This window comes from Eufriesea mexicana, unplaced genomic scaffold (assembly GCF_001483705.2).
Source record: "Eufriesea mexicana isolate 0111107269 unplaced genomic scaffold, ASM148370v2 scaffold2948, whole genome shotgun sequence".
NCBI lineage: Eukaryota > Metazoa > Arthropoda > Insecta > Hymenoptera > Apidae > Eufriesea > Eufriesea mexicana.
The window spans coordinates 27,764-42,231 of record NW_016910988.1 but is presented as its reverse complement, the minus strand read 5'-3'; positions in this window follow the sequence as shown (position 1 = coordinate 42,231).

Below are 14,468 nucleotides of genomic sequence, written 5' to 3'. Positions count from 1 at the left end.
TTCTGTTTCTCTCTGTCTCTCTCTCTGTCTCTCTCTATTTCTAACGATATGAATATTTCATTATCAGGTATAATCGCAGAAGCTTGAATTAAGCATTGATAAATTTAGACACCATGACAATCGCCTAAACGCTCAATGCCAAATCTTCTCCCATAAACCACTCGGTAAATTCGATCTGCAGTCATACAAGACCTAAATCTTAATGAAAGTGGGTAACCCACGTGCTCGAGCATGCGTATGATTCTTTATTACGCGTTGCATGCTGGTACCGCGTCGTTTATGAATAATTTATCAAATCGCTAGGGATTTGTATTCAACGGTTTATATCCTTGAATTATGTGAAAACAGAAGAATGGTCCTGCTGGTTCTGTTTTCACTTTTACTCGTTTCTAAATGCCGTTCAACCTCTCCTTCCCTATTTAACTTTTGCCCCATACGGTCACTGAAAATTCTCATTCGACGTTCATGCGCCAGGAGAAAGATATTTATGCTAATTGCACGAAAATAGTATCACGAATGCAATTTGCATGTACGTACAATTCCGCACGAGAATATTCGAACGTCCTAACGAGTGAAATGTGCATGTTAAATCGAAACGTTCTACGGAACGTGTGAAAACATGGCGATATACACGAAGAGTAGGAAATTTCAATATTTTAGAAAAAATAAAGAAAGTTGGAAAGTATTCGTACGAAATATTTAGTCCAAATCTAGAACACTGTTAATTGGAAGATAACATTAATTAGAATAGTCTGTTTATAAATTATAACAGTTACTTTAGATTCTGGTGTTATAGCAATTTGAAAATAATTTTCTGTTGCGTGTCTCAGTAATTCGTGCGTGCAATAATTAAATTATTAAATAAAATTGTTCTCTAATTTTATTAGTATAATCTCAGAATCTTCTCCTCGCTGTATATTTACTAGAAAAGAAATTCAGAAGTAAATAATAATTTACAAATTTTTCTATATCTTTTATTTTGTCAGATATATATCATTAAAACTGAAAGTAAGATGAAATGATAATATCGTATATATTACCAAGCAATATTATCTTTTCTTTTCAATTATTTTTTCAATTATCTTCCTTTTCAATTATTTTCTTTTTCAATTATTTTTGTTTTCAATTATTTTTGTTTTCAATTATTTTTCCTTTTCAATTATTTTTGTTTTCAATTATTCTTCTTTTCAATTATTTTTTTCATTCATTCTCTTTTTCAATTTTAATCCACGTTTCTACGAAAGCAAAGGATATAAAGAATTCCCAAATTATTATTTCATTTTTCGACTTTTGCTAACAAGTATAGTTACCCAAGTGCACCAAAATATAGTGAAACCTCTAGTATTGGAATTATTTTCCATCGAACAACTCTGCACTCACTATACCTGCTCGAATACTCTTCAGTCTTAGGTTACGAGAAATCATCTTAAATTTACTCCACGAAAAGGGGACAAAGAAGGAATGAAATATCTTTCTTGGGATATGGAATGTTCAAAGAAACATTGTTGGTCAATCGGAGCACGGCCACGCTGAATGGTATAGTGAAGAATGCAATCACGCTTCTGTTAAATATCACAAGAAAAGCAAGCAGGAATTTCACGGATATAGATCCTATATATATATATTCTATATACATGTATATCCTATATAGACTCGTTCCAGAACGCGAGTGATCGTAGAAACACGAGCAGCAGGTTGCTGCTCGAACTTTCGAAGGATCCAGTTTTCATCTAATTAGCCGTAAGAGATCGCTGACTGATCGATACGATTTACCGATTTTCGATCGAGATTCTGTCGCGTTCACGACCTGGGAAACCGTGTAGAATCGTCGATGGCTCGTTTTGTTCGATTTTCGATTACGTCGACTGAGAGACCTTGAGTTATTACGTGAATCGCGGTGTAATCGCGGATCTAAATTATTCGGAGAGTCGGGTTATCATGTTGGTCATCAGCTGGTGGTTTTTCATTGCTCGGCGAGGAGGATTGTTTTGCGACATTAGCTGGGATAAAATGGCGGACTGTATAGGGGAGTGGCGGAAGACGGGATAGTAATTTGAGGAAGAGGTATAGAAGTTATTTGTATCGCGGAACGAGTGCAGATAGTTGCAATGATGCATACGAATATACGTGAGATACTACTTGGATACAGATTTATCAAGTTTTGTATCAATATTTTTTAATATTTCATTAGGGCTTCTATTGATATTTTCTTCGAATTTTCATTAATATTTTTGAAATATTTTCTTCGAATTTTTATTTATATTTTTTAATACTTTCTTACAATTTTTATTGATATTTTAATAATTATAATATTTATATTACGAAAATTTTATATTCTTTATTTATTGTATTATTTATTAATATTTTAATATTCTATATTTTAATAATATTTTTTTCACTTTATTTTTAATTATTATATTTTGTTTTTACTTTTGTACAAATATTGCAGTAATATTTCTAAATTACTATATTTTAACAGTTTAAATTTAGCAAGACTTTATTAGAAGATTTATTAACATTTTATTAATTATAATATTTATATTATGACAATTCAATATTTTTTAAAATCATATTATATTATTTAGCAATATTTTAATATTTTTATTCAATGTTTTATTAATATTTTCTTTCTTTTATTTTAATATTTTGTTATTAGTTTTGTGCAAATATTACAGTAATATTATTAAATTACTATATTTTCACAGTTTAAATTTACCAAGAATAAATTAAAAAGGTATAACAAGTTTACAGTATTTATTATAGGCTAGAATTGCGTATACTACTTCATATTACGTCTTGATACATTGTTTTAATGAAATGCACGAATACTACTTATTCATTTGTAAGAAATAAGAAACGAATAGTCAATAGGTAATGAATATTCGCAATTTATTCAGGATTTTAAATTCTTCAGGGGTAATTAACATACGTTTAACATTTTATTCATTATACGAAAGAATTATAGGAAGGACAAACACGAATTAATAAATTTATAATATTTCTGATATTATAACAGAAAATAGAACCTATGTTTCCTATCCTTCTTCATTGTTTGGATCCTCGTGCTTGCTCGTCAAACCTCAAGGTTTACATTCTGAATCACTATTTATATATTATTGTACACTATGTAGGAATATTTGCTTGCTTCTGGATTTACAATTTCTCACGTGTAATAAGCCGATTAACGCTGTATTGACCGGGCATGTCAATTGGTGTGCCAACGATAACTTACGTTATCTACTAAGAATGTTAATCGACGTACTATGTGATACAATAACACTGCGATGTGTCAGCATTGAAATCGCTTTGCTTCTTACTCGAATGCAAAGTTTTAGCAAAAATATATTCCCGATTTTACCTGAATTATACTCTCGACAATAAAATCGAAATTTTCTCCATCCATTACGAATATGTTCATCGTTAAAAATAAAACTGTCGTCTTTTCGCAATCACTATATTCGAAATAAATATCAGAAATATTGATCAGCACGACGAGTCAATATCATAAGTGATTAATCAGAAACCCTAAATTTGCATAATCATTTAAAAAATGAATACACTTGCACGTAACTTTCCTTTTCCTTGCCTTTTTCATACTGAAAAATATTTCTTAAATAATCGAACCCTTAGGTAAATTAGCGGTTTCGCGGAGAAAGTTCGATGATTTATTACCCACTTATACTCACCAACAGCCACACGTTAATTCCAGATCCCATGAGCTACTGTGCATAGCATTTTTTACACGCGAGCAGATTCATCATCGAAATTCCAATATCCATCGATGAAATTTACCATTAAAACTACCAGAAGACTCAAAAATCATTTCTTTCCGTCGTTTATTTTTTATATCCAATATCCAAAAACACGTAGCAGCTTTTCACGAAATTAGTATTTCGATATAAGTAACTTTAATTCGGGTAAAAACATAATTGTATATAGTTATTCGCCATTATCGTACCACTGCGATTACTATTATTACACACGGTACATTTAGTTACTCGTTATATTTCTAGTGTAAACTAGAAATACCTATATAATTAAGAAATAGCAGGTAGAAGCTTCTCTTACATTTTTATAATCTCGATGATACTTTTTGTGTTGAAATAAAAATGGAAAATCGTGTGCTCACTGCGGAAATTAAATACTATTATTTTATTTTGATATTTCGCTTGTAATTATGTTCAATTTAGTTATTATGTAGTTTCTTATTCGGTACCTAATACTGAACTTCTCACGGCAGGTCAGATGGGAAATTTAATAGATAGAAAAGTGAAAGAGAAAGGCTTCAAAAGAAATGGAATAAAATATACTGAAAAATTTATAGTAAAATTGATAATAAAATTGGTAAATGACGACACTGAATACAGAATTTTTAACCAAAAATTTGGGAAGGGTTGTTTAGACTGTAATAGATTTAGTATTAAATTATGGCATTGAAACAAATGGTCAAATGGAAAATTTAATACATGGAAAAATGAAAGAGAAAATCTTCGAAGGAAATGGAATAAAAGATACTGAAAAATTGATAATACAATTCGTAAATAACGACACTGAATACAAAGTTATCATTGTACAGAGTGGCCACTGAAAGATTGAATAACATAAAACAAAAATAACTTTTGCAAACACAATAACTTTACAAACACTTGTACAAACACGTGTCTTTATAATTTTATTTGGAAATATAATTAATTTTAATCAAAAATTCAAAGTGTCGTTTAGGCTGTCATAAAATTATTGAAACAAGTGGTGACCGAGAGTGCAACATATTTACTTCCCATTTTCATACTCATGCTTCTTCTCTTCCAGTACCATAATTCTTGCGATCGAATAAAAACTCGTGGAGTCGAATGGAAGACGATATCGCGTGGCTGTGTGAATGAAAAATTCAACTCACAGTTCTGGAAGATAAGCTGTGGACATTATGAGTCACTGGTGGATGTACTCATTCAGGTTTGATGAAAGAGGGATATTCAGTTTGCTTGACAATGGCACCCGTGCTTTTGCATGCCGGATGTTCGAATAGATGGTCGAGCGTGTCCAGCGAGATACGAACAGTTCTGCGGAGGAAATATTCCGCGAATCCGCCTCGAAACAGCTTCGAATCCGCCTCGAATCTGCCATAGAACGAAAGGTTTCGATATGCTGTTTCGTTTCGCGGTTACGCGCTGCGATTCGATGCGTTCCGGATGTTCGACGAGCGTGTTCCAATCTATTCTTTCACGCCGGGATTATGGCTTTTAAAGAGCTGGAATATCTTATTGGTTTAATTTCGATTCGTTGATCTTAGCTCGGATGGAAAAATGATGAATCGAAGGGAGCAGATGGAGGGAAAAATTGTTTTGGATTCATTTAAATCTGTAATAGATGGTCAAATGATCAATGGACGAAGAAATTAGAGAAGAATGATTAAAAATGAAAAATAGAATGACGGGAAATATCGAGAAATTTATTATATTTAACATATTGGAAGAAAAATTACGAAATTGGAGAGCAAATTTTTTATTTTTAATTAGAGGTTTGAGAATGATATTGTCATGGTACATTTTGTGTTATAAATGGCACTAACAGGTGGATGATCAATGGACGAAGAAATTAGAGAAGAATGTTTAAAGAAAAAAAATAGAATGACGGGAAATATCGAGAAATTTATTATATTTAATATTTTGGAAGAAAAATTTCGAAATTAGAGACCAAATTCTTTATTTTTAATTAAATGTGTGAGAATGATTTTATCGTGGTAGATTTTGTGTTAAAAAAGGAAATTTATTATATTTAACATATTGGAAGAAAAATTACGAAATTGGAGAGCAAATTCTTTATTTCTGATTAAAGGTTTGAGAATGTTTTTATCGTGGTAGATTTTGTGTTAAAAAAGGAAATTTATTATATTTAACATATTGGAAGAAAAATTACGAAATTGGAGAGCAAATTTTTTATTTTTAATTAGAGGTTTGAGAATGATATTGTCGTGGTAGATTTTGTGTTAAAAATGGCACTAGCAGGTGGATGGTAGTATGAATGTAAGAAATGACCATTTTCGAGATAATTTTAAGTAACTATGTTTTATTTCGTTTATAGTTAATATCCTTTGCACGAAGATAGAATTTTTATTATAGCTGACGCTTTGGAATTTGATAATGCATTTTATTGCAGGGTAGATGATATGCATATGGAAGTGACTTCATTGTCGAAGTCATTTTGAAGAGATTCTGTTTATACTCTTTTTATTTTATTCATTTTCTATACTGTTTTTTCGTTTAAAGTTTAAAGTTTAAAGTTTACTTTAGTTGACGCTTTCGAATGACGAATTTTATTGTAGAATAGATAATATGTATATGGAGGTAATTTCATTTTTGAAATATTCTCTGCAATTTTCTATTTTATTTTTGGTTAATTATTGATTTATTTTTTCCTATATGCTAACGAATTTTAATTAATTAAAGTTACCATTGTACAGGATGGCCATTAAAAAACTAACTAATATAAAACAAAAATAACTTTTATAAACACGTTTTCAAAATTTTTCAATATTTTATTTGGAAATATAATTAATTAATTTTATCGCACCTCTCCAAGGTGCAAAATCTCAATAATTTACAAAAAAAGGAGAAAGGAAAATATTTATTATTGTTTTCATTATTATTTGTATTTATTTGTATTATTATTATTTTTATTTTTGTTTTTCATTTTAAATTATTTATTATTATTTTATTACTTTATTTCATCCTCTTATTTTTCATTACCTTCATTACCTGAATAATTCCTGATTTTATCGTGCTCTTTGTTAACATTATATTTATTATTATTTTATCGTCATATTTCATTTTTCCTTCAAATAAATAAAATAATAACACATGTATTAGAATAGTAACAGGATATTATTCGACACAATAAAATAAATTACAATAATATTGCGAAATAATATAATTATCCCATAAAGAAAAATTCAAAAGTTATTTCGAACTGACGTACACGTACTGAAATGCTCGAAACACGATATCTGTATCATTTACATAATAACTACTGGCATATTTCATTAAGCCAGTGCCCAGACCCGATTCGCAGTCACGATCGCAAGGTGGCATTGGTTAGCCTAACTCGTCAGCCGCGAACCTCAAGAATTCATGCCACACTTTCTCTGAAATCTGCTCCCATACGTCACTCCGACGAACAAATTCACTTCTCCGTACCAATGCAATTTTCCTCCGTATAATTCCCGTATTAGACCTCGCGGTGGAGAAAAATGATATGGTCCCCGGGACAAAAGAACGACGGGAAGAAAGCGAGATTTTCTCCGGGCAGCGACTCGGCTAATTAGAACGTCGCGTTTCGCGGACCATTTGCATACTTTCCGTAATTACCGTGAACGCGACTGGATCGCTTCTCGAGCGCTGTCAGCCTTGAAATCGACGGTTAATACCGTTCCTCGTTCCCTCCGTTTCCATACACGAGCTGTCAAACCGAGAAAGTTACCTCACGCCGTTCAAAAAGAAAAGAAAGTCGCGGGAGTCGCGGAGCGCGGGCATTTCGAACGCGCGCGTAGCTGCGCGCGCAGCGCCGCCTGCTAGGTTACTGAAAATTCCCGCGTCGTCGGAGAAATTCACTAGGAAGAGTGAACGAACTCAGGAATGCGCGTTGCGTTTCGATCCGGAGCGAGTATTCCGTTATGCGTGTAATATGTTCGTAATATATATTGTATTAACGTGATAAATATAATCAAGTTTATTATACGGGTGTAATTAGAAGGAGAAATTAAAGTTGCCAGATGTGAAGGTCTGATTCGGTTTTCATCGGGCTTTTTGTCGGGTCGCGTTTGTTAGGTAGATAAGATCGAATCTTGGGAATTCAGTTTTATGATTGGGTAACGTGGATTGTTTTAATGGAAGAGGAGAAAGTTACGGGGAATACATGGTAATGAAGAGCGAGATTGAAAGGCGATGTGTTTAGGTCTTGAGATCGGAGTAAGGATGTATACCGTTTCCTTGTAAAATGCGACGAGATTCCGAGGTGCTTTCTGATTTAGGTATTATCATTATAAAACGTGATTTTCTATGACGTGACGGTTTTTGGAATTATTTTTTTCGGAAATAATTTCTGGAAGTATGGTAAATGATCTTTGCTTGTTTTTAACAGCGAATAGCCTTTTAAATATTTTATTTTATCTGGTTGATTAGTATGGATTTATATTCTTGGTCTGACGATAGTCTGTCTTAAACAGAAAATTGAAGAATTGGAGGTAGAAAAAGTTGAAGAATTGGGAGCTTTAAAAATTAAAAAAGGGAAGTTTTGAAGAATTGAATGATTGAAAATTTGAATACCCAAACGTTTACGAATTTGGAAGATTGGAAACTCTTATACTCGAAGATTAAAACACTTTGAAATTCGAAAATGGGGAACTTAAAAATCGAAAGACTGAAAATTCAAGAATCCAGAAGTATTAAGATTAAAATATTAAAAAATTCGGAAATTTGAAAGTTCAGAAATTAAAGAATTCGGAAAGCTGAAAATTTAGAAATTAAAGGATTCAGAAATCTGGAAATTCTGAAATTAAAAAATTCGGAAACCTGAAAATTTAAAAATTAAACAATTCGGAAATCTGGAAATTTAGAAATTAAACAATTCAGAAATCTGGAAATTCAGAAATTAAAAAATTCGGAAACCTAAAAATTTAGAAATTAAACAATTCAGAAATCTGTATATTTAGTAATTAAACAATTCAGAAATCTGGAAATTCAGAAATTAAAAAATTCGGAAACCTAAAAATTTAGAAATTAAAGAATTCTGAAATCTGGAAATTCAGAAATTAAAAAATTCATAAACCTAAAAATTTAGAAATTAAACAATTTAGAAATCTGTAAATTCAGTAATTAAAAAATTCGGAAACCTAAAAATTTAGAAATTAAACAATTCAGAAATCTAAGAATTCTGAGAAATTAAAAAATTCGGAGATCTTGAAATTCAGAAATTAAAAAATTTGGTAATCTAGAAATTCTGAAAAATTAGAAGATATATTCCAAGTATGAAAAAATCACCGATTAAAGACCCCTCCAAATACCTCATTCCCCAAAATCATCAACAGACCTCCAACACTGCTAATCTCCTGATAATTTCACCTGACACGTCAACTAAACAACCCCATCACGCTTCACCCCATCGTATCTCCTAAATCCCGAAAACCCACAATAAAACAGACCCCTGACAAGCAAGAGGTAGCTTCTCTAATAATCACACTCGGCAACTCGTCTCGCTAACGCGACGAAAGCGATATTATCTCTCATCAAACGTGCGATTGACGGTTTACGTAACAAATTACTCCCCGCCAAGCAAACTCGCGCGTTATGGAACCGATTAACGATACATTCTTTCGCGAGCAGGGAACGTGCCGGCACAATACACGTATCAATTATATCGTTACACGCTTCCTGCTGTACACGCGTGTAATTACTCCGGGACACGAGTGAAACGGAGGAAAAACGTCCCGATCGGGATCGAGGCATGCGGGAAGCGTTCGCGAGAAATCGTGGTCGATCGTAACGAGGCCATTGCCGGTGGATTTTCTCGGTTATCTAGGAAACGGTTTCGTCCGTTCATGGCAACTTCTTTTTCATCCTTCTGTTCCTGCAATCTGCGCTACATAACAAACTCGACGAGACAACCGGAATCGGGTACCATCCTCGACTCGCAGAAATGGCCCTCGAGCGGATCACTTCGTCTCCTGGCCATCTTGCACGGCCGTGTACCGACATGAGAACGCGTCCTGTCGTCGAAGTTGTCATGCCAAGATCCCAGGATTTAGACGAATCAATGATCCATGGAATAAATGTTACGTAATTTATAGCGTTTCTTTGATACGTGACGATGAATGCGAGATAATTGGCCTAAGTTGCTGGTGTTGACTTTCGAGATATTAAAAATTTCATACCTCGAGTATAGCATAAGTTGAATAAATCAATTACGAACGAATTAATCTAACGATTTTAATATTCGATTATTTTGTTAGAAATTATTGTGCTATTTCTGATAAAAATTTTCTGCCAAAGATGATGATACGAAATTATTTATAATTAACTTTTCAAATGTAGAATTATATAATATAAGTATGTATAGTAGTAAAGGTAATTTCAACTTGTGTTTATTGTTTAGAAACAATTAATTGGGCTTAGTTAAGAATTGTTTACTAGGAGTAATAGTTTATTGTTTTATTACGACACTGGTAGAGTATTTCTTTTGGATTTTTCATTTGTATTATTTTCATGATTATGTTTCACATGTACATTCGGATAAGGAAGTATTCGGATATTTACATTTGTTACGTTCAAAGATTTAACGCTAAACCTACCATGATCTGTCTAATAACCGACAGACAAAGAAATACAGTATTGAAAAGAAATATGAAATTGAAAAATTAATTATACCTATATTCAAAAAAGAATTGCAAAGACAAATGATCAAAATAACAACGTTGAATATAGAATTTTTAATTAAAAATTTAAAATAGATTATTTGGATTCTGGTAGATTTAATGTTAATCCACGTAACACCTAATCCTACCAATAAACAATTAAAAAGGTTTCCCTCAATGTGAGTGTTGGTTTTATATGTGTGAATGCGAATGAAGTTGAATAAGTGAAACTCATTTGGGACGATATAAATATAATATGTGCGAGTATGAATGATGAAACATGGGTATGTAATGTTTAATAAGAGTGTGTGTGAGAGAGAGAGAGAGAGAGAGAGAGAGAAGAATTTTCTACAAAGTGTCAATCAATTTTTGGTTTAATTTAATTTTTATCTAAATATACTAATGTTATAATATATTTACTATATTAATATACTAATACTACTATACTAATATAATATTTTACTAGTACTACTATACTGCTGTACTAATACTACTATACTACTATACTAATACTACTATACTGATGCTACTATACTAATACTACTATACTACTATACTGATGCTACTATATTACTATACTAATACTACTATACTACTATACTGATGCTACTATATTACTATACTAATACTACTATACTACTATCCTAATATACTAACTTTATCTAAATATACTAAATATGCTAATGTTGTGCAATATATTGGTATCCATTTCTATCCTACACTCAAAATACACATACACACACACACACACACACTCAATCATTCAACCCCAATAACCACGCATTTGCGTGCAGGCAACTGCTGCTTCATCTTTCCTCAGCATATTCGTCATTTTACCATACTAACAGGTCATATTTCTCAGTTGCCAACACAAACATCCCGATAAGGCATAGTTCGAGCATTTCCTGCACCTGTCTCACACGTAACGCGTTGACCATGGACATGGACACGCGGAACGGTGCACACACGTGCACATGGTTACAGGTTGTCTTGCATAATTACGATGCGATGCCGCGTGATTTTTCGCGCCCGGCCATTTTGCTTTATATCACGCGATTACGGTTCTTCCATTTCACCATACCTCGCTCGACTTTTTCCATAAATGCAGTGCAACGTCGGCCGTGCATCCCGCACGTAATTTTCAATGTAAATTGATACTTAGGGAAACGTATGGGCTTTATCATGCCATTACGCGACGATAGCGCGCATCCTGCGTTCGTGTCCGGTTTTCGTTTTTACCATTCGTGTGTGCCGTACGAGAACAGAATTTTTCGTTACTTGCTTCTCGGGATAGTTAATTAGTTAGAAGACAAGTTGTTCGAGAATGGACAAGAAATAATGAGTTGGAGTGAGGGAGAGGGAGGAGGAGAGAGGTAGATATTTAAAATCTGAATTGGGTAAAAGACCAGATTGTTGCTTGGATTAGTGTTGCGAGTTATGGGGATTTGGGGAGAAATTGGGAACATTTATTATATTTTCTAATTTATTATTTTCTTATAATGGTTTTATTATTTTCTAAACTATTATTTTCTAATAATAGTTTTTTATTTAAAAAACAATTTTTTTTAATTGGGTGTTTGTAAACAAATTTTTATTATAACCAATTTTATATATATTGTACTACATAATTTGCAGGAGATTTGAAAAGTTTCCTAATTGTGATAGAGAAAGGAATTATTATTAGAAATTTATTGGGTACTTACTAGATTTGTATATACGGTAATGGAGAAAGTAATTGCTATTACTGTTGCATTTCTGATTTATCGAATACTTGAATTTCTATATGGTAAAGGAGAAAGTTATTGGTGTTAGTGTTCTTATTTCTGGTTCATTAAATACTTCAGAAATTTCTGTATGATCATAAGGAAAATAATTTTTATTAGCAATATATTGAGTACTTAAAAGATTTCTATATTGTAACAGAGAAAGTAATTGTTATTGGTGATTTATGGAGTATTTAAAGCATTTCTATATAGCAACAGTGAAAGTAACTCTTATTAGTGATTTATGGGGTATTTGGGAAATTTGTGTATAGCAGGAGGAAAATTAATTGTCATTGGTATTGGTATTTATGGTTTATTGTGATTAGTGTTTGTAAATAATATTTGCCATTTTAGTTTATATTACATATTTTTCTTTTCATATTAATTATTGTAGAATAGTTCATCATATGGTAATATAATCCCATGTAGGTAAAATATAATTGTGTGTCACTAATATCGAAATTAGGTATTAAAATATTTGAAAAATACAATAATAGAAAATTGAATAATAAAATACATGTAAATTATGATTTTTAAATTATTAAATTAATATCTTTTATACAAATTATTACTTTTCTTTTCACGATATATTGCATAAATAAAATATAATAAAATATTAATAAAACTCCCAAGAAAAATTGTACCTAAAATCATCTAAAAATACATTATAAAAATTATATTTGTATTTAAAATTCCATTTCATTATAAATTTCACGAAAACGTATTATAAATTTCTCAGAAAATAAAAATAGCAAATTCCCTCACGTTATTATTTATAAAAACACTACATATATTTATTGTATTAATTTTATTTACCGTTTAATATCGTGACAGTTAACAATTATTCTCCTCTTCGTATGCAATTACTATAATTACTATATACTCGAAATTCATTTCAAACTTTTACTCTGTCACGTTTCAATTTCCTTTAAACAATTTAACCGTTCTTTCAAAGAAGTGTTTTGAAATGCATCTCCGTGCAGTTGTTTAAAAATTGATATTAGTATGCCGCACACGTTCACGGACATTACTTCTTTTAGCGACGCTCGTCGTTGTTTGCATTCGAATGTAAATTAGTTTGACTAATGTCTTGACGTCTTCAGACCTTTATCAAAGTCGTTCGTGACTTATCGTGCGCCTCGGTAAAGGAAAAATAATTTTTTGTAGACCAAAGTGCGTCCAAATATGTAATTACCATATTACAAAAATTAAAACACCATATATTTCTTATTTTTACATATAATTAATATAATTAATCGCTAATTATATAATTAGCTAATTATAATTAGCTAAAATATTATATAATTCTTAATCCTTAATTACTCTATATAATACATACATACAGTGTAATACTTACAATTCTATAAAATTTCGTTCTATAAAAATAGTTCAATTTAACCCTTTGTGCTCGACGATATTTTAGCTAAAGAAGGGTACGAGATGAAAAATCTTCTGCTATAAGGCTGATGATATTTTTTGAGCAGTAAATAAAGAATCATATAACAATTATTATTTAATTCTACTAAACACGTAGAATTATTTAATTTCAACACTTCGCACACTGTTACATTATTTCAAATTCGATATATTAATTAATATCGAGCTTCGAAATTTTATCAAACGGCGACTGAAAAGCACCTCTTGTGTGCAAAGTGTTAAAAATTGTAATGTAAGCTACCAATTACGTAACTTGGTACAGATCTCGATGTTTGCAAGTTATTTTGAAAATATAATTGTCACATGGAAGTTAAATACAAGTCGTTTCACGAGATAATTCCAGCATTGAAACGTATATGCAGAAACAATAAAAAGTTGAAAACAATATTGTAGGATGCCAAAAACAGGTTTTATTGCCTTCAATGTACAGGAATTAAATATTTATATGTTCCTTGTTTAATCGAAGGAATATCAGGTCTGCGTGAAAGATATTGAGACACTGAAAACGAAGAGAACAATATGGAAAGAATAATACGAATACTCAACTGGGAGAACTAATTTAACGCAGGAAAAGAACACTGAAATAACGTAACAATAACACACAGAGCACACTCTAATACAATTCTTTCAAACACCAAACGACTCACGCCCGTGCCGGTCAAAATCTATTTCCACGAGGACTCTTCGATGGTTCTTCACTCAGGACTCTGCCTGTGTCGTCAAGGGTCCTGCTTTTATGCTTTTCGCAAATCTCGATGCCTTGCTTTTCCCAATCGTTAATTGACTAATGTGATTCAATGTGAGATTCAATGTGATTCGAATCCTCGTGAGGATTACGATTTTGTCTACGTTGCACCTCCCCA